The sequence below is a fragment of the Cavia porcellus genome, unplaced genomic scaffold, assembly GCF_034190915.1.
Source record: "Cavia porcellus strain 051 isolate PalLab524CR breed Dunkin Hartley unplaced genomic scaffold, mCavPor4.1 scaffold_4, whole genome shotgun sequence".
NCBI classification, from domain to species: Eukaryota; Metazoa; Chordata; class Mammalia; order Rodentia; family Caviidae; genus Cavia; species Cavia porcellus.
The window spans coordinates 68311917-68335685 of NW_026947487.1; the positions used below are offsets into that span (position 1 = coordinate 68311917).

General features: G+C 38.9%; 1 pseudogene; it reads left to right on the plus strand.

The window, feature by feature from the left end:
* The first annotated feature begins 261 nt into the window (after window positions 1-261).
* Window positions 262-5184, plus strand: LOC100718253 (nicotinamide phosphoribosyltransferase-like; annotated as a pseudogene).
* Window positions 5185-23769: the final 18585 nt, after the last annotated feature.

The window sequence follows — 23769 nt, forward strand, 5'->3', positions numbered from 1 at the left end:
CCACCCATTGGCAATGTTGGAATTCACAGAATGAAGTCCTGTCTGTTTGTGGGAAAATACCACATCATCTTCAATTATAAGAACCCAAATCACAATGAGGCATGAAAACCTGTAAAGACAACCCTAAGATCCTGCAGAACTAACCTAAAAGACCGTAAGCTGGCCAGACATATGAGACCACATTGCTCTAATCTCGCTTGGAATACACTACAGAATAAACATCAGCACTATCAAAGTGATTGTTGGGATATAAACGTTAAGATGAATCTCCACGAGGAAGGAACTCCAAGAAGGTACAGCGTACACAGCAAGAAGCAGGATGTAATGCTTACGTCTGTGTCTGCCTCCTCTTCCCTGCACAATTAAGGTGCCCCGCTCTGCTCCGAGCACACTAGAAATTAATGCTTGTCTCACCTTGTGGCACACAGGCTGTGCTACAGGCCTGGGTATTACAGGTCATGCAGTATCTCAGCTGACTCTGATAGACCAGGTGGCTCTTAGACATTAACAAGTGAGAATCCTAAATATGTCTAAGTTTTCCATTATCAAATCATCTCTTACATCCTCTTCAGAAGAGCACAACCACAAGATGTAGCTGCATTCCTGAATCAATCACAATACACTCTGCAGCAGTTTAAAAACTTCCATCAACACCAACTGTTCCGAGATAAGGATAGCTGCATTTCATGCCACTAGCATTCCCTTTTGAGGTCCTTTTAGGAAAAGGCCCATGGAGTAAGAAGTTGTACCTCTGTATTATGCACATCTGCTTTGTCACACTGATCTCCAGGGACCAACTACAGGGGCCATTTAATGTCACACTTCTGAAGCAACATTTCCAGTGGATTCCCAAGTGCTGCTGGATGCTAAGGAAACCCCAGCTTGGATATATGAGACCCATCAGCCATTTGGGCTGTCATTTGCCATTACCATTGCCAAAACCTTGATCACTGCCCCACAGACTAAGCCACTTGCTACTTGACATTTCTACTTTTCCTCACAGTATCACACCTACACTGTGGTCCATCCTCTCCACTCTTACTACAGCGTCCACTTCAGTTTCCTGCACAGAACTTTCTCCCTTTGCCTTATGCCATCATGATTCTTATAATGTGTGACTTACTGTATAGGAACACTGACTGCTGGTGAGCAATACAGGGCAACTAGCACTGTGCGATCATGGTGCTTCCTTGTTCTAAAATTTGAAGATTTCTCAAACCGTCCAGTCCATTATGATGGCTACAACCTTTCTATCTCTACCAATTTTTCCAGGACATTATATTTTATATCTTCACTGAGAGGCTGGGCATCCACCTACTATATCACAAAGTAGAACAACGTTGACAGTTGCCATTAAAATATAGGATCCCTGCACAACAAATATACTTTAAGACAAAAATAATTTAGGAAGTCAAAATTTAAACTGATTCTGTTGGATTCATGCACAGCTTTTTGTATGTCGGCAGTAGTTTTAAAAATCCTTTTAAAGAAAACCATGCTTTTCTTAAGTGGCTTAATCCTACTGTGAATAATTCACATACAATGAATATGGTCCTCTAAACAGATTGGTTATGCATTTTATGCTCAGAACATGGTTATCATAAATGAATAATATCAACATCTTGGGTGAAAGTACACAATATAATTGCAAAGCCAATACCAGCAAATCACCCACTAAGTTAAGCCAGAATCAAAATAGACAAATTAGACGTCAGTAAGACTCAAATATTGAATTTGTAATAGCCAGATCTTGTAAACAACCTAAGTATCCATCAACTGAGGAATGCACAAAAAAGTTGTGGTATTTTTATACAATGGAGTATTACTCAGCTATAAAGAATGATCACATTGAGATTTATAAATGGGTGCAGCTTGAGACCATATTCATAAGCAAAATAAATCAAACTCACATGTATAAATACTGAATAGTTTCCCTAGTGTAAAAATTAAGAATACATAAAAGTATGTGGTAAACATGATTCCCCATTACATTGCTTTGAAACCTTATAATGTTTTTTTCATTAATTGGAATGGTTTTATTCTGGGTTTGATTTTATTGTCTGATGGTATGAACAGTTATTTTGAAGAAAACAAGACAATATAATATCTAGTGCTGATTTAATATCTTGCTTTGAAGTCCCACCAAGCTTTTGTTCTTCTGTCTCCATCGGTTTATCATGCTGTATTTTACTGGATTTTATTTTATGTGATAGTATAAACAATTTTTTATAGACAAGGAGATAATATAGAAACCATTGTTCATTTTCTGTTAGTTGGTTCTAAATACCGTGTAATAATGTCATTCTCTTGATTTTACACTATCATGTTGTGCTTGATGCTATAGTATATGAGGTTATACTCAAATATTTCAAGGAAAGATACACTATTGGTAGCTACTGTTATGTTGGGTTATCTTGTGGTGAAACACTATGTTGCTTAAATTGTTCTGTTCTGACCTGTGTTATTATGTTATGTCCTCTTTTATCTTAATCTCTTTTTTAAATTTTAATAAAAAAGACTCAAATATTGACTTTGTACTTTAAGAATCAGGTATTTTGGGGAGGAAGGCTGGTCCGTCTTTGTCATAAGGACAAGCAGGACACTGGGACTGGAAGGTCACTCTTCTGTAATCTATTTGGGCAACACCCCAGGGCCAACCTTTCTGTTGGGCTCAAATAAGTAAAAATAAAAATAATAAAGACCCAGGACATTTTTCAAGCACCAGGTCAGAGCACATGTGTTAGGTCTCATGGCCTTCAGTAATCTCTTCCTAACCCAAACCTCATTAAAGAGTCACACAAAGGGACTGCCTCTTATGTATGACAAATCAGAGTGAACTCTGGAAGAGATATGCATAGGTCACCACCCTATTTGTTCTTGGGTTCCCTGAGGTTCTTGGAGGAGGATTTGGTTCCCTAGAAGCCCTGGCTTCTTTTCCTGCATTTCTCTGGAGTTCCACTTAAGTAGATAAAGAATAAGGGAGACAAGCTTGAAATGATAGTTTTCCCTTCTAAGATTGCTCCACCCCAAATGTGATCATCTCATTCTACTACAGTGGGACCTCAGTTCAAACTTAATTCTTTCCATGATTCTTGGCTATTAACAAAATTGGTTAAGAATCATGTCAAATTCAATGGTCATTTCAATGCAGACCTTATGAGAAAATTTGATTTGGTTCTCATTCAATTCAGTTTAAAATCAGAATCATGGCAAGAATGGAGTTTGTGAAGCAGGTACTACTGTATATTACATTTGCTTCTGCTATTGACCCAGATGAACTCATGACATTCTTGAGCATAGCAGTGTGTTCTGTTTACAACCTTGTTTTTATCCTTAAAAACGGAATCATTATCAAGGCTCTAAAAGCTTAAGTGCCCAGAGGAGCCCCAATTGGCCAGGATGATCTTTGTTTCTTATGTTGGAGACTCACAGTCTTATAGATATCCAAGTTAAATTAAAAATATCATAGGCAGCCAAATAGGCCTAAGGCCAGGCTTCAGGAAAGAACTACTTACCCATATTATTTCCCCCAGGGTTGAAAGACAGTGATATTCTAAATAGATATTAATCATTTGGGGGTGGAGGAGCAAACCTCCTTAACCCCCTCCTTCAGGCAAAGTCCTTGTCCATGACATGTACACTTGCACCATGACTTGTTTCTCCCAATTGATCACTTAATCAATATTACCCTAATGACTATACTTTTTTGTATATTTAGTTGACCATAGTTTTATCCCACCTCACACCTATTCTATGACTTGCCACTGGATCAATATTACGTAGGTAAACTATATTTTCAATCTTGTTAATTCCCACCTTAAGCCACTTTACCTCTTGGCTTTGCAAAATAAACACTCTTGGAAGCTGGACTGATGGGCAACCCATTTTCTGGTCCCTTTTGTGTCCCTGTCAGAGAGAAGCTTTGTTTCTCTCAATAAGTTTTTCCTACTCTTAACCTTCATTGTTCCTAGAATTCATTACTTGATTTTAGAGAACACAAACTCAGCATTTGGATGTCTAGCAATTGAGAGTTTCATTCCCCCCTGTATCAATGTGTTCTATACCAACTAAGACCCAAGCAACTCTCTCCTGCCACCCGTGACAGAGAGTCATTTTCAGCCATGCTGCTGCTCAGCTAGTCCTTCATTTCCAGGTCAATTGCATCTAATTTAAACCTGCTTCCAACCAATGCTGGCTATGCCTTCCTCTTGGTGTTCCAGAGTATGTCAGGCTCCTGTAAAAATAGCAGCCTAAACATCCTGAGGAATTAGACTGTGCTTTTTATACTGGTTTCAGTTAAAGGGGAGCCCAAAAAAGATCAAATGGGACACACAGCCCTACCCTGCCCTCTCTTCAGCTGGACAAAAAGAGAGCTCTCAGATTGCAACACTGGCTTGGCCCTGATTCCCCATCCCCAGCCCCCAAGTCTCCAATCCTGTAGTTACTTAACCAGTGGGGAAATACATATTTAATAAACACTGTATTTAAAAGGTAAAGTTATGAGCAAAGAGAATTCAGAAAGCCAAAGCGGTGTATGACAAACATTGCTAGCCAGGTGTGGTGGTGCATGCCTGTAATCCTAGCACTCTGGGGCAGCCAAGACAAGAGGATCTCTAAGTTCAAAGCCAGCCTGAACTGCATAGCATAGCAAAACTCCATCAAGAGAATTTTTAAGTTACTAGGATGATGTCTTTAATGATAAATATGATAAGCACTAATGGGGAATACAATGCGAATCTCCCAGTAAACATCAAGGGTGTTCTCAAGGGCTGTCATTCCCAGAGGAAATGTTCTCTTTACAGGGGTAGCAGAGCCAGAGTGAAACTGGCTTGTAAATTGGATTAAGATTTATTCTTGTCCAGTCCTGGTATCCAATCACAATGACCACACATTCTAAAAAGAAAACATTGGCCAAACACAATTGTTAGACACTTCTGGTAAGTTAGGTGGTATGGAATATTAGTTACATTATGTCAGCCATACAGGAGTCTCTTCCCAAGAGACTGCTGGCATAGGGCTATCTGCTCATTTGGGTACTTTCAAGTGAACAGATATAGCAGCAAGATTTGCTCAAGTTAAAAATATTATGGCATAAGAAATCTGGTTCCAGGCTATACTATTCCAGCAGCAAAAGATAGTACCATAATGGCTGGGGTGAAAGACCAAGAGAAAAGATGCTTTTGAGAATATAGTAACAGTTTGCCATTGCCTCTGTGATATAATTCATGTGAGAAAATATTGGGTGAAGGCTAAAAGGTATTTAATACTCAAGAAATAAAGGCATTACTAATAATTACACCCGATCCTGAAAATCCTCTAGCTATCTAAAATGCCCAAAACCATTAATACACTGTTTCTTGTTACTGAGAACTCAAAAGGCTACAAAAGTTCCTGCCACCTTATTAGTATCAACAACAGTATATAAAACATGAAACAAAGTGAACATTGAAAATGTTTCCTTCGGTTCTGGTGGAGTTTTGCTACAGAAGTTAACTTCAACTGTTCAACTGTTCCTTCAAATGTGGCTAATGTTGTCACTAATGGCCTTGGCATACTATCTTCAAGAACCCAGCTACTGATTTCAAAGTCCAAAAGGGGCCAGTTATCTTTACATAGAACACCAGCAGGAAATTTTGTTACACATGAACAAAAGGAGACTTTGAATAATATGTTCATGATTTCCTCCATACTATCTCCAAGAATGGGAAGGTGACAAAAACCTGTTTATTCAATGAAATAAAAGTGCACAGCTGAATACAGAATGAGAGGCAGCCCTTAATTAGGCTTTGTCCTATGACTTTGTCATGCACACACCTGTGCCCATGCATATGCACCTGTGAAGAGTTAATTTCTGAAGTTTATTATACAGACATGGAGTTTGTGTTTTACGATATGTCACAGCCAAATTATTTGGTTTATGAATGTACTGCCTTTTGTTTCCCATGTTTAGAAGATTTCAAATTAGGGAACACATATGACCACTATAAAAGATTAATGCTAAACAAGCTTTTTAGGGCACTTGGACAATAGTTAGGAAATATGGTAATGGGTTTTCACAAATAACAGATCCAAGAAACCTTATTACATATAAGATTGCATTAAACATTTGCATAAAATTATGATTCATTAAACCTGTAATTTTGTACAAACAAGATTTCATTTTGTCCACCAATCAGCAAACCATGACCTTAAAGTTGCTTGTGTTATTATACAGCTTGAAAATTTGGTCAAGACACAACTTACATATTAATACTAACTTCATGGCCCTTTGTGTTACATCATTCTACAGCTAACAATGGTTCCTACTGCAATGTCAAGTCACTGTACTGTTACATACCTAGGTACAGTATTGTATCAGTGAAATAACAATTTTGAGAGGGCTATATTATTTTAATATATTGTTTTATAAGTCAGTTTATTGACTGTCTCTAATATACACCAATAAATTTCAACTGCAGAGGCCTGAGAAATCTAAAGTTCACTGTACTCAAGAAAATGAATTCCAAGCTCAAAGCAAACTTAGTTGTAAAACCTCAAAATCCTTCTTTCCAATTATTTTGTCTCCAATTAAGGTGTAGCAGGACCCTTTTACAATTGGTCCCAACAGTTTGAGTACTACTGGTCAGAAAATAAAGGTTTAACTAATAAGCTCTAAGACACATCTACTTGTGCCAAATACCAACTTGATGTGGTCCAAGCAGGCAATAATAGTGATCAGCATAAAAATAAATTGAGAGTCTGCCCTAGGCCTCCATGACTTGTGACCAGGCCCCTGGCTGGCTTAGGGACAGATTAATCTTTAAGCCAACAGCCAGAACCAATCAGCAATCAGTGTTTGAAGCTCTGGTTCCTCAAAGCAAGATAACATGGCAGATGAGGATTTTGATTCATTCATATTTTGTCCGGCTCATTAATCGGACAATCAGATACCAGTTAACTATGATCCATTCCTGTATAATTTTCCAGATATGCCTCGTTTCTTAACTGTGTCAGCAGTTCATCCCCACCACTTCCTGCAGCCCACCAGCACACCCCGCAAATCAAGATGTCTTTGGCTTTTATGAGGTGTACAACAACCCACATGGACTTAGCCTGTCAATGTGCTCCTTGTAACTACTGTTTTATTCTGTCATCGTGGTACCTCTAAGCAGAATACACCTGTATTAAAACATTATCACTGAAAAGCATGGTGACAGCTTCATAAACATACCTGAGTCAACACAGGAGGCCAGGTCAATCCTTGTTGAGCAGAAGCAAGTCACTGATCAGAGGGAAAGCCTTCAAGAAAGTTTAAAAATGGGTAAGAGGCTGACTCAGTGGAAAGGGTAATTGTTTAGGGAGCCATGCAGGGACAAGAATTATTGCAAGAGCCATTCAGTCTGGACAATATGGCTCTATCCTGGGAGAGCAGGGTCCTAGTTTGTGAAGACTCCACTCCCTCCACCCAGTGATGCTCTTCCTGTGCTGGGGTTTACTCTGAAGTTAAGCAAGCAAACAATCTCATTCTCCAATGAACAATCTTAGTCACCTCAATCATGGTATCAACATTCGTGAAACTGAAGGACTTCATCATTGATCTAATGACCCAGATCAAGTGAGACTGAGGTATTCATGAAAATGAAGAACACTCATGTTCATAAACACTTCACTGCCTCTGCAGAAGCCATGTACAGAATTATCAAAGCATCATTTGCCTAGGTATACGCTGTTTGAAAACAAAGGAGAAACCCACTCTTTGCTGAAATATAGTCAAGAGTTCCAGCATCATTCATCTTGACACTGCAATTGATTTCAAAGAAACTTTAATCTTGTTTGCCCTATGAGACCTAGACATGAAGATGTGGGAGCCTTTCTAAAGGCCACAGGTTTCTTGGATGAATAGGTCAAGCTGTCCTTAAGTCAATTTATGTTGACGTCATCAGAACACACTTCACCAGAAATTGTGTTATGATGAAAAATTCTGAGAAAGGGTTCAGTTTCACTGATCTCCTACCCAATACCAATCAAGAGATTGCTGCATCCCACACAACTAAGAGGCCAATAAACTACAAGATGATAAATTCCCTTACCTCAAGATGAGGATTAAAGGGCACAAGATCCTTACTCCTGCAGGATTCCTGAATCCATACAAAGTCTAATGTCAGAAAGGTTGACTACTCAGAGATTACCAAGAAACTAAGATACTCATATCAAAGTTACACAATCAAAAGTTGACAAAGTATTTCCAGGCCATTAATCAAGAAAATGGTGTTAACCTAGGAGATGAAGCAGTGGTTAAGGTGACTTACTAAGATTCGAAGGTAAAAGTAAAACTAGCATTACAACCAACTGAGCATCAACTCACTCTGCATTCTTGCTAACTTATTTGCTGCAACACAGTGAATCACCAGAACGCATGGCACTTGAAAACAAAGCAAGCCATTCAGTCCAAAACTGAATCAACTTTTTATTTCTACTGCCATGATGCATTTTTGCTGCCATATCTGGAGTTAAAAAGTTGTGCATCCCATGACAGACTCCTCCATGCAGACAGGGGCTTAGGTTTACCCACAATTCTGTGCAGAACAGGCCTCGCTGCTCAATATTCCCCCAGTTTGTTGCCAGGCTATACTTTCCTATGCCCAGACCTAGAGCGCAATGTCCTCAGATCAGTTACAATGGGGTAAGAGAAGCAACCAAGTTGGGCATGCAAAACCTAGACACTTGCGCCTCAAGCAACATCAGCCTATCCAGGCTTAGGATTTGTTCTGTCCGCCATCCTCTTCTTTTGGGGGATGAAAGGTCTCCTGTGGCTCCCGCTCTCTCAACTCATGCTTTAAGTTCTTACATGTCCAATCCTGTTTTGGCAGTTTTCACACTGGACTCAATCGGACTCATGAATTCACCCCTTTCACCTCAAACAAACCCAGCAAAGCCTTTCTATTTCTCCTAACATCCACATTAAGGACCTGCCTTGATAGAGCTGATGACTGTCATCTATTCTTTCCAGATCTCTGCTATCCTATCCAGATAGACATGGCCCAGGAGCCCAGTTCGATGTACATAAAAAACTAGATTGTGGGGGTTAGACCAAAAATCAGTTTTGAAAAGGCACGGGGAGGAGGGTGTTTCAGTGGGCCAAAGATACCAATAATTACTTCATATCCTGCTTTCCTTGTACAAGGCAGTGCTAGGCATGTACAGTGAGCAGGAAGAAACAGGAAGAAGGCCTGTACGTCTGTCATCCTCACCCCTGTGACGACTCATCTGAGAATCCAAACTCCTTTCTAAGGATAGGTGATCTGGCCTCCAACTTCACCCTAGAAAGTCCTTAGCCAGCTATCCCCCTATCTTAGTTGCTTTTCTCTCATTGCTGAGATAAAATAGCCAATACCCAAAGTTAAAGGATGAAAACTATTTAGCTCAGTTTGTATAGTTATCTGGATCCAATGCAAAATGGTACATGGTAAAGGGGTGTTACAGAACTTTTCATGGTGCCCACAAGGTAGTAAAAGCAGTAAGGAATTTTTTTTTTTTTGGTCGTTTTCGTTTTTAATCGGTACCAGGGATCAAACTCACAACTGCCTGCTTGCAAGGCAGGCGCTTATGCCACTGAGCTAAATCCCCAGCCCCTGCAATAAGGGATCTTAACAGCAGTTTTCAACCCCTTTTATCCAGACCACTTAGGGCAAGTAGCTCTCACAACCTAATGCTCGTGCCTTTAAGTCTAGCAGTGCACTATGAATCAATTCCAGTGTCGCACACTCTAGGTCCAGCCCCATCAAAGACTGCCTGAGGTTTTTTTTTTTTTGGCGGGGGGGAGACATTCAAGCACAAGACATAACATCCTACCCCTCATCCCCCAAAGACTTATAAACACATCTTTCCACAAAAGGCATTTAGTTCATCTCTAAAGAGTTGCCAAAATCCTAGTTTTAGCACTGCTGAAATGTTCAGGTCCAAAGTCTCCTTTAAGATTTAAGGCAAACTCTTAGCTGCAAGCCTCTGTACAAATGAAAACAAAGTTAAACACTTCCAACATGCAATGGCACAAAGTAGACGTTTCCAATTCAAAAGTTACAAATGGGATAGCAAGGGATAGCAAGGAATGGGAAAAAGACCAAAATCCAGCAAGGCAAGCATGAAATGCTGTAGTTTTGTGTCCAGCATTCCAGTAAATCTGTGACAAGATTTAAACTCCAACTTCTTGCAATTGTAGCTCTCAAGGCTTCTCTTTTGGACCAGCCCTGCTCTTTCCTTGCAAATTTCCATAATGATCCACATTCCATGCTTCTCCAAACTTCTGGAGTTTCCACTGCACCTTTGGCTTCACAAACTGCCCTCTCAGGGGCACGCTGCCTGACCTCCCAAGGCCACCTTCTAAAATCTTACACACAACTCTTGCAATCTGTATGCAACTAAAACCCACACCATGTGGATTGATGACACCAAGGTCTGCTGCCAGATGGAGCACTACCCAGGCTTTGTTTCCTCTTGGTTGAAGGTTCTAGTGCCTATGAAACAAATGTTGATGTACAGTGTCCTAGGCATTCTGCAACATGGTGTTCTGGGACTCTCTTCTCAAAGCAGTCTTTCAACTTTCGCAATTTTGAGGCTGCAAAGAGTGGAGTCCTGCTGCTGCTCATGATGCCCTCAGGCCACTTTTTCCTATTCTCCTGTTTGTTCTCAACAACTGAGATCTCCACTATTTTATCTTTCTCAGTTCACAGCTTTATCAGAGTTCCTTTTCTTGCCAAACTCATTTTGAATTATCCTGCTGGGCTCTTTGTTCTTGATTCTCAATATAAATCTGGCTAAAAGCCTTTAACAGTAGCCATGCTGCAACCTCAACAGACTGCCTTGAAATTTCTTCTGCCAGATTAGTCTGCCACTTTTATTCTCAGTCCAATGCAACAATCTGTGGACATAAAAAAAAATGCACACAAACTTCCTGCCAAAGCTTAACATACATCACCTGGAGTCCAACAACCAATGCATTCCCCTTCCCCACGACTGGGAAAAGATTTTAGTGAACTCTCTCTCAGACAAGGGACTCTTTCTAAAACATAAAGAATTAAAAACTCAGACCCCCAAAATTCAAAGATCCAATCCAAAAATGGGCATCTGAGATGAATAAACAATTCTCAGACAAAGAAATACAAATGGCAATACATGAAAAAAATGTTCATCATCATTGGTCTTTAGAGAAATGCAAATTAAAACCACACTGAGATACCATCTCACTCCTGAAAGAATGGCCAGGATCAAGAAAACCAACAACAACAAATGCTGGAGAGGCTGTGGGGAAAAAGGAACTCTCCTACACTGTTGGTGGGAGTGTAGATTGGTGCAGCCTTTGTGGAGGTCAGTCTGGAGATTTCTCAAAAAGCTGGGATTGGAAGTCCCATTTATTCCAGCTATTCCACTTCTAGGCATATTCCCAAAAGAACTGAAAGCATCATACCACAGTGATATATGTGCACCTATGTTTATAGCAGCACAATTTGTAATCACCAGATCTTGGAAACAACCCAAGTGTCCATCAACTGAGAAATGGATAAAAAAGTTGTGGTATTGCTATACAATGGAGTATTATTCAGCTATAAAGAAGGGTCAAATTGGGATATTTATCAATACATGGGTGCAGCTTGAGACCATACTCATAAGTGAAATAAATCAATCTCACATGTGTGAATACTGAATAGTTTCCCTAATGTAAGCAATGATTCAAATATATAAAAATATGTGGTAATCGTGATTCCCCATTATGTGGCCTTGAAGCCTTATAAAGTTTCACTTATTAATTGTAAAGGCTTTATTCTGGGCTTCTTGATATGGAAATATTTGAAGCTATAGTATATGAAGTTTAATTCAAATATTTCAAGGAAAAAGACAGACACTATGGTAACTACTATTAAGTCAGGTTATTTGGTGGTGAAGCACTAGGTTGCTGAAACAGTCATGTTTTGACCTGTATTGTTATATTGTTATGTCCTGTTTTATCTCAATCTCTCCCTTATTCATTAAAAAAATTACTTAGTTATTTTTTATGTTTTTTTAATTAAGGGGAAAAATTTTAAAAATTAGCAGGATATATAATAGTAACTTTTTTTGATTTCCTATTAACTTGTTTTGAAGTCCTGTAATACTCCCACGATCTTGTTTTGACTGATTAGACTCTGTTCCATTCTGTATGATAGTATCAAGTTTGAGGGTATAGGCAACTACTTTGAAGGCAATAAGATTCACTAAGATGCCCATTCTGGTTTGACTATTGTCTCCTTTGGAAGTCCTGTAATGTTTACAATGCTTAAGTTTTATTGGTCTTGTTCTCTACTGTTTTGTTCAACTTTATAATATCTAATGATATAGACAGTTCTTTTTAAGGAAACAAGAGACATTGTTGATAACCTTGTTCTCTGTTTTACATCATGTGCTATGTCTATCCTTGGTTTTGACTGACAGCTTTGTTTTGCTATATTTGACTTTATTCTCTCCCAAAAAAAAAGTAATAAGAACTAAGGAGTAATAAAACCCAAAATGTGTAAATTTTGTTGTAAAAAAGAGGGAAAAAACGTGCTCTAAAGGATACAACAGCAAGTGTGTTTAGGGGTGTTAAATAGATGACCATATTAATGTTTTTGGTTGGATCATTGAACACAATTGTTTGCAGTCTCACTGTTTGAATGTCCACTTTGTATGCTTTGATACTGTGATTTGAGCAACTATCTCTAAGATGATAATATGTAATCTATTAACTGGTGATTTCTTATTTTTTTTTGTAGTTCTGTATTACTTGTACCCTTACACTGCTTTGTTTTGTTTTGTTTCTCTTTTTCCTTTTAAATAAAATTTTTTTTAAAATGCATTCCTTCTTCCCAGCAGAAACCACCTGAACCTGGTCTTCAACCAAATTTTTACCAGCATTCTGGTCTTCTGAGATCTGACACAATCTCCCATCAAGCACACCTAAGGCATCCTGGCTCTACGTTTCCAGCCAGCATCTCCAAACCCATGAGGTACATTGGTTACCTCTTCAGTGTTCATCTCTGCTCAGATTGTTTTGCCTTGGCTACTCATTATAACAGGATATGATATACTTGCACAGGCACTAAAATTGAGTTGCCTTTCTCTTGGCAAGGACCTTGTGGGATAAGTCCTTATGCTTGTTGTATAAATTATGCCAGCCATATTATCTCTAGGGAGAAGGGAAGACAAAAATCTGTACACTTGTTACTGTGAACTATCTGACACAATGTACACGTGACATTTTTCTAATTGACAATACTATGTACTTATGGTCTACAACATTACTGTGTTTTGCATGGCCATCCCAAGAACCTGAGGCAAGCCACATGAAAAAGCTGCTCTAGCTCAGAAAACACCAAGGCCCTAGGACAATCCAATCAATGGGTTGCTAGGTAAAAGGGTGCCACATGACATTATCTTGCTAAGTATATAAATAAAATGCCCCTACAGTGAGAAGGCAGTTCCTTTCCTCCCATTGGAGAATAAGCATTTCACCTGATCCCAGCCCTTTTTTGTCTCATTTTCTCATTCTCTCACCATCTTTCACTTTAGGAATCTCAAGAGCCACGCAGGTTGTCCCATCAAATTCTGGTAGAACAGCAATAATGCACTTCTCTCCTACACTTGTTCTTCCTACTGTATTCTCAGTTCATGCACCACTATTATGAACTTATCAGGCCTGCAACCTCCCAAGAAGTGAATGATGAAAGCTTAGAAAAAGACAAGTGATATGATTTTAGGACTCCAGGAGAATCAAAACCTCCAGCAGCATTCAAACTTCTCTGGGGGCTGAGACAAAAAGAACTTCTGAGAAGTCCATATGCATTTGGTTTTTCAAATGGAGGGGATACTGAGGAAAACATATGGGAACTGTGCAAGACCTACGGGGTCAGCTCAAAGACTACTCCATGTAGTAATGCTAAGTTAGGAGAACTGTCTTATCTCTAAGTTGACATTCACATCAGGACTGAGATAGGAGATGCTTGCAGCTACAAGTCTCTATATATAGTCAACTGGAGTTAGAGCCAGACATCCTCAGCTGTGGCCTTAATCTCATCCTTTGAGGCCACTACAGGTCTCAGCTGGGACCACCGATTCTTAAGAGATTCACTTACTATGCATCAGCTGCCCATCTCCAGACAAAGGACTTAGGACTGAAACACACTGACAAGTCAACATAGAAATCCAATTGGTTAACTTTAAATCCTGCCAAGCCACTTTGTAGTGGTCTCCCTCACACTATCATGTACAGAAGTATTCATTACAAGCAACGTCAACTCGGGAACATGGCTAACCTGCAAAGTCAGTTTTTCTGGAAATGCGGCTATGTTAAACATACAAGTCTAACACATTACCTTGCCTAGAACTGCCTAGTGTCTTTCCTGTGGGCTAAGTGCATATCTTACAAGAACTTGTGCCCCTCCCCATCTTGGTACTGGCCAACACCAAATGGCCTGCAGTATCCACACTTTTGGTTTCATGTACATGAAAGGCACTGTTCTACACAACTTCCTTCTCGCAAAGAGAAACACTTTTTGAAGACTTTATACCTTTCTTTCCTTAACCCTAATCATTTGCTATCTCCATCTCAGTATTACCCAACTACTCTCATAATTATTAAAGGTTCAAATCTTTTCATTTTCCCAGAAGGGGTTCCAGTTCTTGAAGCTATAGTTATAGCTATGGAACCAGGCCAGCTAGTCAGGCAAGGATTTTTGAAAGAGCTACCACCATTTATTCACATTAATACATCCTGGAGTAGGGGAACTCCAGCACTATTGTAGTCTCTAAATTGACACTGATCTGGAGTCCCAAAACATCATGGCACATGTGAAAATGCAAACACACAGAACTTAGATAACCAGTATAGTTTTGACCAATGTTTGGCTAACAAATGGTCTACTAGGTCTAGAAACCCAGTTGGGAGTCACCTTTCTTGAACACATCGTAGAATATGCAAGGCTAGTTGAAGTCTCTGAAGTTGTCCATACCACAAGAGAGCAAATTCTAAAGCCATTCACAATAGGAGATAGCCAAGATCAGGGTCATGCTTCAGGGCTGGTTGTCCTTGCGTCTCAGTTTAACCATATTTTCCAGTCTGAGAAGAAATACCAGAAAGTGAATAGGCCATTGCAAGTCCAAGCAAGTATTAGCCCTGTCCTTCACAGGTGAAGTTTTGAGCAATATTCCTGGTCACCTATTTAGTTTGACATAGGACCCAAAGTGAGAGGGTACCTGGCTATATCAGCAGTAGTCAATGGCCCAGGTGTCTAGTCAACGACCTTAAAAGACCATTAACAACAAGCAGATCTGGCTAGAGAAATGTGGATTGATGTAGTCGAGATGCATAGAAGCATGAAGGTTTTGTATCACATTGATATCTACTAAAAATTGTCGGAAGTACTGAATACCTGTCCCCCCCACCCCAGTTGGCCAGACTAAGCTTGTACTGTACAAGTGTTGGGTGACAGCACTGGAAATTGACCACACCTGAAGGAGCCAGCCAGCCAGCTCCAAAACAAGGACAAGCCACAGAACCAAGCAACTCTGAGCCCCAAATATAAGGCCCTTAGATTGCCATACATGCACATTACTAGGCAATGTGACCTTGTGACCTTAATTTGCAAATGTATAAATAAATGCCACTATAGTGAAGGAGCAGTTCCTTTCTTCCCATCCAGAGAAAGAGTGCTCTGCCTGACCCCAGATTTCATCTTTTTCTTCATCAGTCCTTCACCCCAGGGACCCCAAGAGCTGCATGAGTTGCAGCATATGGCCTGATCAGTGATGGAGTAAGACTAGAAGGTGAGAGGACACTTCTCGTGTGCATGTGATAAGTGGAGAAGTGCATTGGTATAGGTCAACAGTCAACATTGGAGAGTATTGATATTGGCCTCATCAGGTGTAAAGATTGGGGTAATGAATGAAAAAAACAGATTGGCTAGGGCTAGTTACAAACAGGCTTGTGAGAAACAAAAGGTGTACTGATTTTATCAATTGTTTACAGGACAAACAAATTCTAAAGAGTCGAGGGCATATGGAACTATTTGTTGTATGCTTCCAGTATTTACTTTTCTTTTGTGGATTTTGATTAGGAAACATCTTAATGATTGTAAGCTTGATGAGACAACCACAAAGAAATTGGCTCTAGGCATGATTTTAAAAATCAAGTCCTGAAGAAAAAGAATGGCAGAGTAACAAACTCCAATAAAGTTTGAGCATTCCAACCTTGCTCAGTTAGATAAGGAAGGAGAGCTCTATCAGCAAGAAGGCTTTGCAGCTAATTTTACCACACCTGGTATTTTTTAACTGAGCCACAATCAGCAATCCCCACCTTTTCAGTTCAGAGAAATTTTGCTAAGTCATAGATTGGAACTTTGCTTTCTCTCTCCCCATCTTACAAATGATGCTAACAAAAGCCAGATGGGTGAGGGGGGTAACATGAGTTTTCAACAAATCCACCCAATTACTGAACTTGGAATCCCCAATAGTAATAGTCACTCAGGTCATTTATCCACAGCCTAAATGAAGGGGAAAGAAAGCTACTTGTTTTTGTAGTGAGGGTGAGGGACATTTTGCCCCAAATTGCTCTGCTGCAGCACCTGTGGGGGCAGCCCCGCCATTTTATCTGTCTCAACAAAATCCAGTATATGTAACAAAGTGTTGAGAAGGGTATCATTGGGAAAGTGAAGGTAAATCCAAAAATAAATGTGAAAGGCTAGTCCACCCCAGGAAACTTCCAGCAGGGCCTGCCTCAGCCCCACCCCCTCCACCACCAGACACATTTCTGATCTCTGGTGAACAACAAAAAGACAGTGGGGAGACGGACCTTATCCTCCACCAGATTCACATTAATTCCTGAAATGGGTCCTCAAGTTATTCTTGCTGGAGTCTATGGCCTTTCCCTCAAAGACCAGTGGTTCTTCTAGGCTTCAGCAGTTTCACTTTATGAGGTCTTCAGGTCTTACCAGGTGTCATCAATGCCGATTATACAAGAAATAAAGGTTGTGGTTCAGTCTACTCAAAACACTGTTCAAACCAACCCAGGTTCTCATATTGCTCAATTGGTTATTCTCCCCTTGACAAAAATTGGAAAAATCTGTAAGTAGATCCAAGGGTTTGGGGTCTTCTAATATGTATTTGGTTCAACAGATTAAGCAGAATCACCCCAAGATAGAATTGATTTAAAAAATTTACAGGGCTTTTAGACACAGAAGCAAATATTGGTTATTGCCCAATACCACTGGCCTATGGCATGGCCTCTGGATATTGCAACTACAGATCTACAGGGTGTAGGCTGTGTTTCTCACCCTAGTAGAAGTGCTAAGTTGTTAACCTGGAGAGATGCAGGTCATTCTGGAAATTTCTTAACCTTATGTCCTCCCCCATATACCAATTTATTGAAACATGATGTATTAGAGGATATGGGGAATTTCTGGTTAGCCCTAACTCTTTGGTGACACAGATGTTACAACAAAGTTTTCTCCCCATTCAAGGGCTTGGTAAGTATAATCAGGGAAGGAGAGAACACTTCCAGATAAGATACAGAAAAGTACCATTTTGGCATAAAATATTGATCTTCACATTTTCAGGAGGAATCTGGCTCTTGTCCAGTTCCACAGATAGCAACCAAGATAACTTGGATGTCTTATGACCCTGTTTGGATTGATCAATGACCCCTCAAGTCAGGAGAGGCTTGTAGCAGTTCATATATTGGTTAATAAACAGATGGCAGGACACCTAAAACCCTCTGATAGCCCTTCTCCAATTTTCATAATTAAAAGAGTCAGAAAAATAGAGATTACTGCAGTTTATGCAGGCTGTTAAGCCATGGAACCTATGGAAGCATTTCAACCAGGATTGCCCAGTCACATAGCTATTTCTTATTTTTCCCCTCAGTGATTGACTTAACAGATTTGCCTTTTTATGATTCCCTTTCATCCTCAAGATAAATGTTTTGCCCTTAGTCTACCCTTTATCATAAAACATTTTCATATTTAGCTTACCTCATCCAGCAAAGATATATTGTACCTAAACTGTTCAGATTCAAATTGATCGTGATGCAAACTTATCTGCTTTTCAGACCTCACTTGGTAATATTAATGAACTCCTCCCAACTCTAACAACTCATGATTGAGGTCCTCTGACATTCTCAAGGGGGACCCAGCCCCCCCATCTCCAAAGACACTTATGTCAGAGGCTAAAGTTGCCTTGGACAAAGTTACTCTTGTCTTTTTCCAATGTCCAGCTTTCTAAAAGTTGACCCACCTTTGCCAATGTTTTAATTATCTTCCCAACCCCACACATGCCCACTAGGGTCCTTTGGCAGTTTCAGGGGCCTTTCCATTGGCTGCATATGCCACACATACTCCACATAAAACCATTATTCCATTTATAAGGCTGTGGCAGGACTTATATGTGGGTGAGCACGTGCTATCAGCTTTTTGGTCATAAAGTGCAAACTATCATTGTTCCCTTCTGTACAACAGTAGCTATGGAAGTTTCCATTCTCTTGGCAGCTTATCCTTTGGGTAAATTAATTTCATTTGCTTCCCTCATACTCTTTCCAAAAATACATTTGATCCACATAGTAGATGGTGTCTCTATTGTCAGATGGCTCATCTTCAAACAGCCTCCTCTTCCCAAATACAGGATATAATTTCTCTTCTGCACATGACTGATCCTCAATTGTTACACATCAGCCAACTCCAGCAAGTGAATGTCACTCACATTCCTGAGTTTGACACTCTGCACTGGGTCCATGTTTCAGTGGACACTTTCTCAGGATTTGCTTCTGGCTCACACTGGCGAAGTGGCTAAATGTGTCATTGCTCATTGCCTTTGACTGTCCATGGGAACTTAAGACTGGCAATGGCCCATCTGAAACAAGTGCTGCCTTCCAAACGTTTTATAAAACTTTTCATCATCACATACCAAAGACATTTCTTATAATTCTCAGGTCTTAAAATTTTTAAACATGCTCACAATTTAAATTATAAAAACAAAAAAGAATTCACCTAAAGATATGTACTCCCAAGTGAAGTCTTATTTTTTTAATTTTGATAAAAGATAAAACTACCACAGAAGACAATACAATTGAAGGCTAAATAGAGTTCTTTACTGAACAATGAAAGCACCCAGTCCTGTGCTAATTTGGGATCAAGGGTATGCATATGTTTTTCCAGGAAATGCCAAGTGGCCTGAGTGCCAGAGCATGTCACCTGGCTGCACCATGGACCCAAACTAAGAAAAGGAGTTGATTTCACATCCTGAGAAGCTGATGCTCAATTCTAATGCAGTGATGCCCACAATTGAAAGAAAATGAAGCTAGAACCAACCTTAATGGACCCAGGATGCTCAAGAGATGGTACCCAAAAAACAAAAACCAAAGTTTTAAATAGATGACAAAAGTATAGAGATAACCAAAATGAAAGTTGCATGAAAATAGGGGACACAATAGTTACTAGTTGTCTTAAGGTAAAATACACGTTAAAGATTTTGCCCTTTTCAAATTTTTACAAGTTTTTACAAATTTTTACAACAAATCTGACTAGTCTTCATTATAAATTCTACAATTGTAAAAAGTTATTCAATTTGGTTAAAAACATATTTGAGTGCACTCCGATTTTGTAAGTCATATTGTCAGTCTGCCTATGCATCTCTTTTGTTCAGTCTGTTAAACTGTTGTTGGGAGGCACTGAGCTAATGACCTTTCACATGTGGAGAGCCAAAAGCATGAGAGTCCAAGCAGGAGTGCCACAAGAGCATGGAGCACCAGAGAAATGGCCCAAATGCATGTAACGTTAGAGGTGAACAGGTATTCCAGCCCAGAGAACAAGGGCAGAAGAAGCAAGCCAGTTCAGCAAAGTTGGCATGATATGACATGTAACTATCCCTCCCAAAATAGAGCTCTCATGGACACTGACAAGCACTGTCTATTTGAATCTGTACAGAGTACCCAGGTTTGTCCATTTGTTCATTCTGTGAACAGCTATCTTTTGAACTCAACAATTTCTTTTGCATTTTTGGATCATCTGATCAAAGTTTAACTGGGTTATAGATTTAAAATGTATGCTTCCACCCGAGTTCCTAGCTAGTCAAAAATGCCTAAATTGATTATGTAAATGTATGGCTTGAGTCATTATTCAAAAATGTGTTAAGTGGCATTATTGTGTTTTTCATAAATAAAAATTATAATACTTAAATAATTCCTTAGGGTAGGAGGGGATTGGACAGAACTCCAGTTTAATGAATAAGAAAGCAACTGCCTGGAAACATTAACCAGTTTTACTCATTGATGGAAGACTCAGTGATCTCCATAGCCTTATAGGAGATATACCAACTAAAGTTATAAAAATATAATATTGTAATATGTTCACATTGGTCAAAAGATTCAACTTTCTAGAAAATATTTAAGATGCCCAAAAAGTTTTCATATGACAAATTGTTATTAACTGCATGGCATATTAAATGTATTCATGCCTCCAGATATACAGGTGTTCCAAAATGTAAGACAGGGATTTATGGTGAAAGACTTTTCAGAGTCAGACCTCTGCCTGTAACAAAAGCTTATAAGATGAAAATCTAAATGAACCAAAGATCTGAATATTAAAACAGAAACACTAAATCTATTGGAAGACGAATTGGGTGAAAATCTTGAAGACATAGGGGTAGGTAGAGAATTCATGAACAGGAATCAAACCACATGGGAAATACTTTCCAGAATCAATAACTGGGATCATGTCTTATTAAAAGGTTTCTGCATGTCCAAAGAAATCTCCAGCATAGTGAAAAGAAAACCCACAAACTGGGAAAACCTCTTAGTGAACTGTCCCTCAGACAAAGGATTTCTGTCTAAAACATATAAAGAATTAAAAAAAAAAAATCAAACCCCCAAAATTCAAAGACCCAATCCAAAAATGGGCATCTGAGATGCACACTTCTCAAATGAAGACATACAAATGGCAGATAAATACATGAAAAAATGTTCATCATTACTCATTAGAGAAATGCAAATTAAAACTACACTGAGATACAATCTCACTCCAGAAAGAATGGGCAGGATCAAGAAAACTACCAACGAATGCTGAAGAGGCTGTAGGGAAAAACTCTTCTGCAATTGGTGGAAGTGTAAACTGGTACAACCATTGTGGAGGTTAGTCTAGAGATTTCTAAAAAAGCTGGGATTGGAAGTCCCATTTCCCTATTCCACTTCTAGGCATATTCCCAGAAGAACTGAGAACATCGTACCACAGTGATATATGTGCACTCATATTTATTGCAGCACAATTTGTAATAACCAGATCTTGGAAACAACCTAAGTATCCATCAACTGAGGAATGGATAAAAAAGTTGGGGTATTTTGATACAATGGAGTACTATTCAGCTATAAAGAATGATCACATTGAGATATTTATAAATAAATGGATGCAACTTGAGACCATACTCATAAGCAAAATAAATCAAACTCACATGTGTAAATACCGTATAGTCTCCCTAGTGTAAGAAATGGTAAGAGTCCATAATAGTTAGTAATCATGATTCCCCATTACATTGCTTTGAAGCCTTATAATGTTTCCATTCATTAGTTGGAATGGTTTTATCCTGGGTTGTTTGATTTTATTATCTGTGATGGTATCAATAGATATTTTGAAGAAAACAAGACATTATAATAGCCAGTGCTGATTCAATATCATCTTTTGAAGTCCTACCATACCTTTTTTCTTCTGTTTCCATTGGTTCTATCATGTAGTATCTTATTGGATTTTATCATATGTGGTAGGATAAACAAATTTTTTATGGACAAGGAGAAAATATAGTAACCATTGTTGATTTTGGTATTTGGTTCTGAATGCCCTGTAATACTTTCATTCTCTTTAATGGTTTTATACTATTTTGTTATTTTTGATACTATTGTGTATGAAGGTATGCTCAACTATTTCAAGGAAAGACATTATGGTAGCTGTTAGATTGGGTTGTCTTGTGGTGAAATACTGTGTTGCTTAAATTGTTCTGTTCTGATCTGCTTTGTTATGTCCCCTTTTATCTTAATCTCTTTAAAATAAAATTTTTTTTAAAACTTGAGATGTACATCCCACTAAAGGTAATCAAATTTGATAAAAGTTTATGTATTAGATAGGGATGATTGGCTAAAAGAGGGCATTTTATGTCAAAAAATTGCAATTTAGGTATTAAAAAGTATCATGATTGCCATGCTATAATATTGTTTTGATTTCTACATTTATGTATAAAATATGCAACTGTTAACATTCTATAGGGATTCAAATATTAAAACATCCATGGTGAGTGGGAAATAATAGTTTCATTTTATATTCCAAGATGTTTGATATTTAGATAATGTTAAGTTTATTGCCTCTCCTACACTGTACTGTTATTAATATTTTCTTCTGGATGTTCAACAACTGGGGTTTGGAGACCAAATATTAGAGACAGATGGGCTAAAGGATAGCCAGTGCTTTAGCCCTACCCCTCCCCCCCAAGGTCATTGAGGACCCAAGACATAAGAATATCCCTGCTGGATCATCTTGTACTTGGCGAGACTCTGGTCTTCTAAATCAAGAAGATTCAGGCCACAGAAGAGAGCGATCATCTGTGTGTAATGTGCCTCATGAGATTCACCAGGAGAAAAGTCTCCCAAGCTTTCACAGAAAGCAATTTGGCCAAACAATGGCCATAATTCCCCCATATGGTTACACTGACAGAAGAGCTATGCATGGTTCCAAGGTGTTCCTAAAGATCTGTAACTGACCTTGATTGCAAGAAACTGATTATATAATACAGGTCTTACCTTAACTTGGCCTTAAACATCCTATAGAAAAGTTCAACTTAAAAGGTATAATACAATGCCATAGTAAATGTTAAACTATAAGAGAAACTCGAATCATACCACTTTGTAACAATTTCTGGCTATAGTGGTAACTGACTTATTAATGGACTGTGCAAGCTTTCAATCACTAAATGTAGGTTCTTAAAACTCTTGGTCTGTAAATTTTTAGCCTAAATGAGTTAAGTTTACTCAAAATGGAAAGTTCAAGAATAAAAAAGATCTTCTACAGTGTTCTCCAAACACAGCTCCTCCAGCTTCAACTGACCACCTACCCTGTCCCACAACAAAACAAAAAAGTAGATTTTGGGAGCACCACTGAAGCTGAAAATTGACCACACATGTGAGAGCTGGCCAGCTGGGGAAATATTCAAATTCATAGGCACAAAGACTTTCTGAAGAGAATGCTAGTTAATGCCACAAGAGATACCAAGAAACAACAAATGGCCTACATCAAATTAATATTTCTGTATAGCAGGGGAAACAATAAAGATAGCCTACAGAATAGGAAAAAATTCTTATCACTTTTACAGAGGATCAATATCTAGAATATATAAAAAACTCCAGATATGTACCCCCAAAATTAAACAGCCCAATCACAGTAAATGGGCAAATGGATTGAACAGATGCGTCTCAGAAGTATAAGTTGCCAATGAGTATACAAAGAAAAGTTGTTCAGCATCGTAGCCATTAGGAAAATCCAACCAAAACTACATTGAGATTCTATCTCATCCCAGTTGGAGTGACTCATGAATAAGAAAAATTCTGATGAGGCTGATGTGGGGGAGAGGTCTGCTGTACTGTTGATGGAAATATAAATTAGTATAGCCACTATGGAAATCAGCATGGAGAGCCCTCAAAAACTAAGAGCCACCATCTCTTCTAGCTGTTGCTCTCCTTGTGATATAATTCACAAT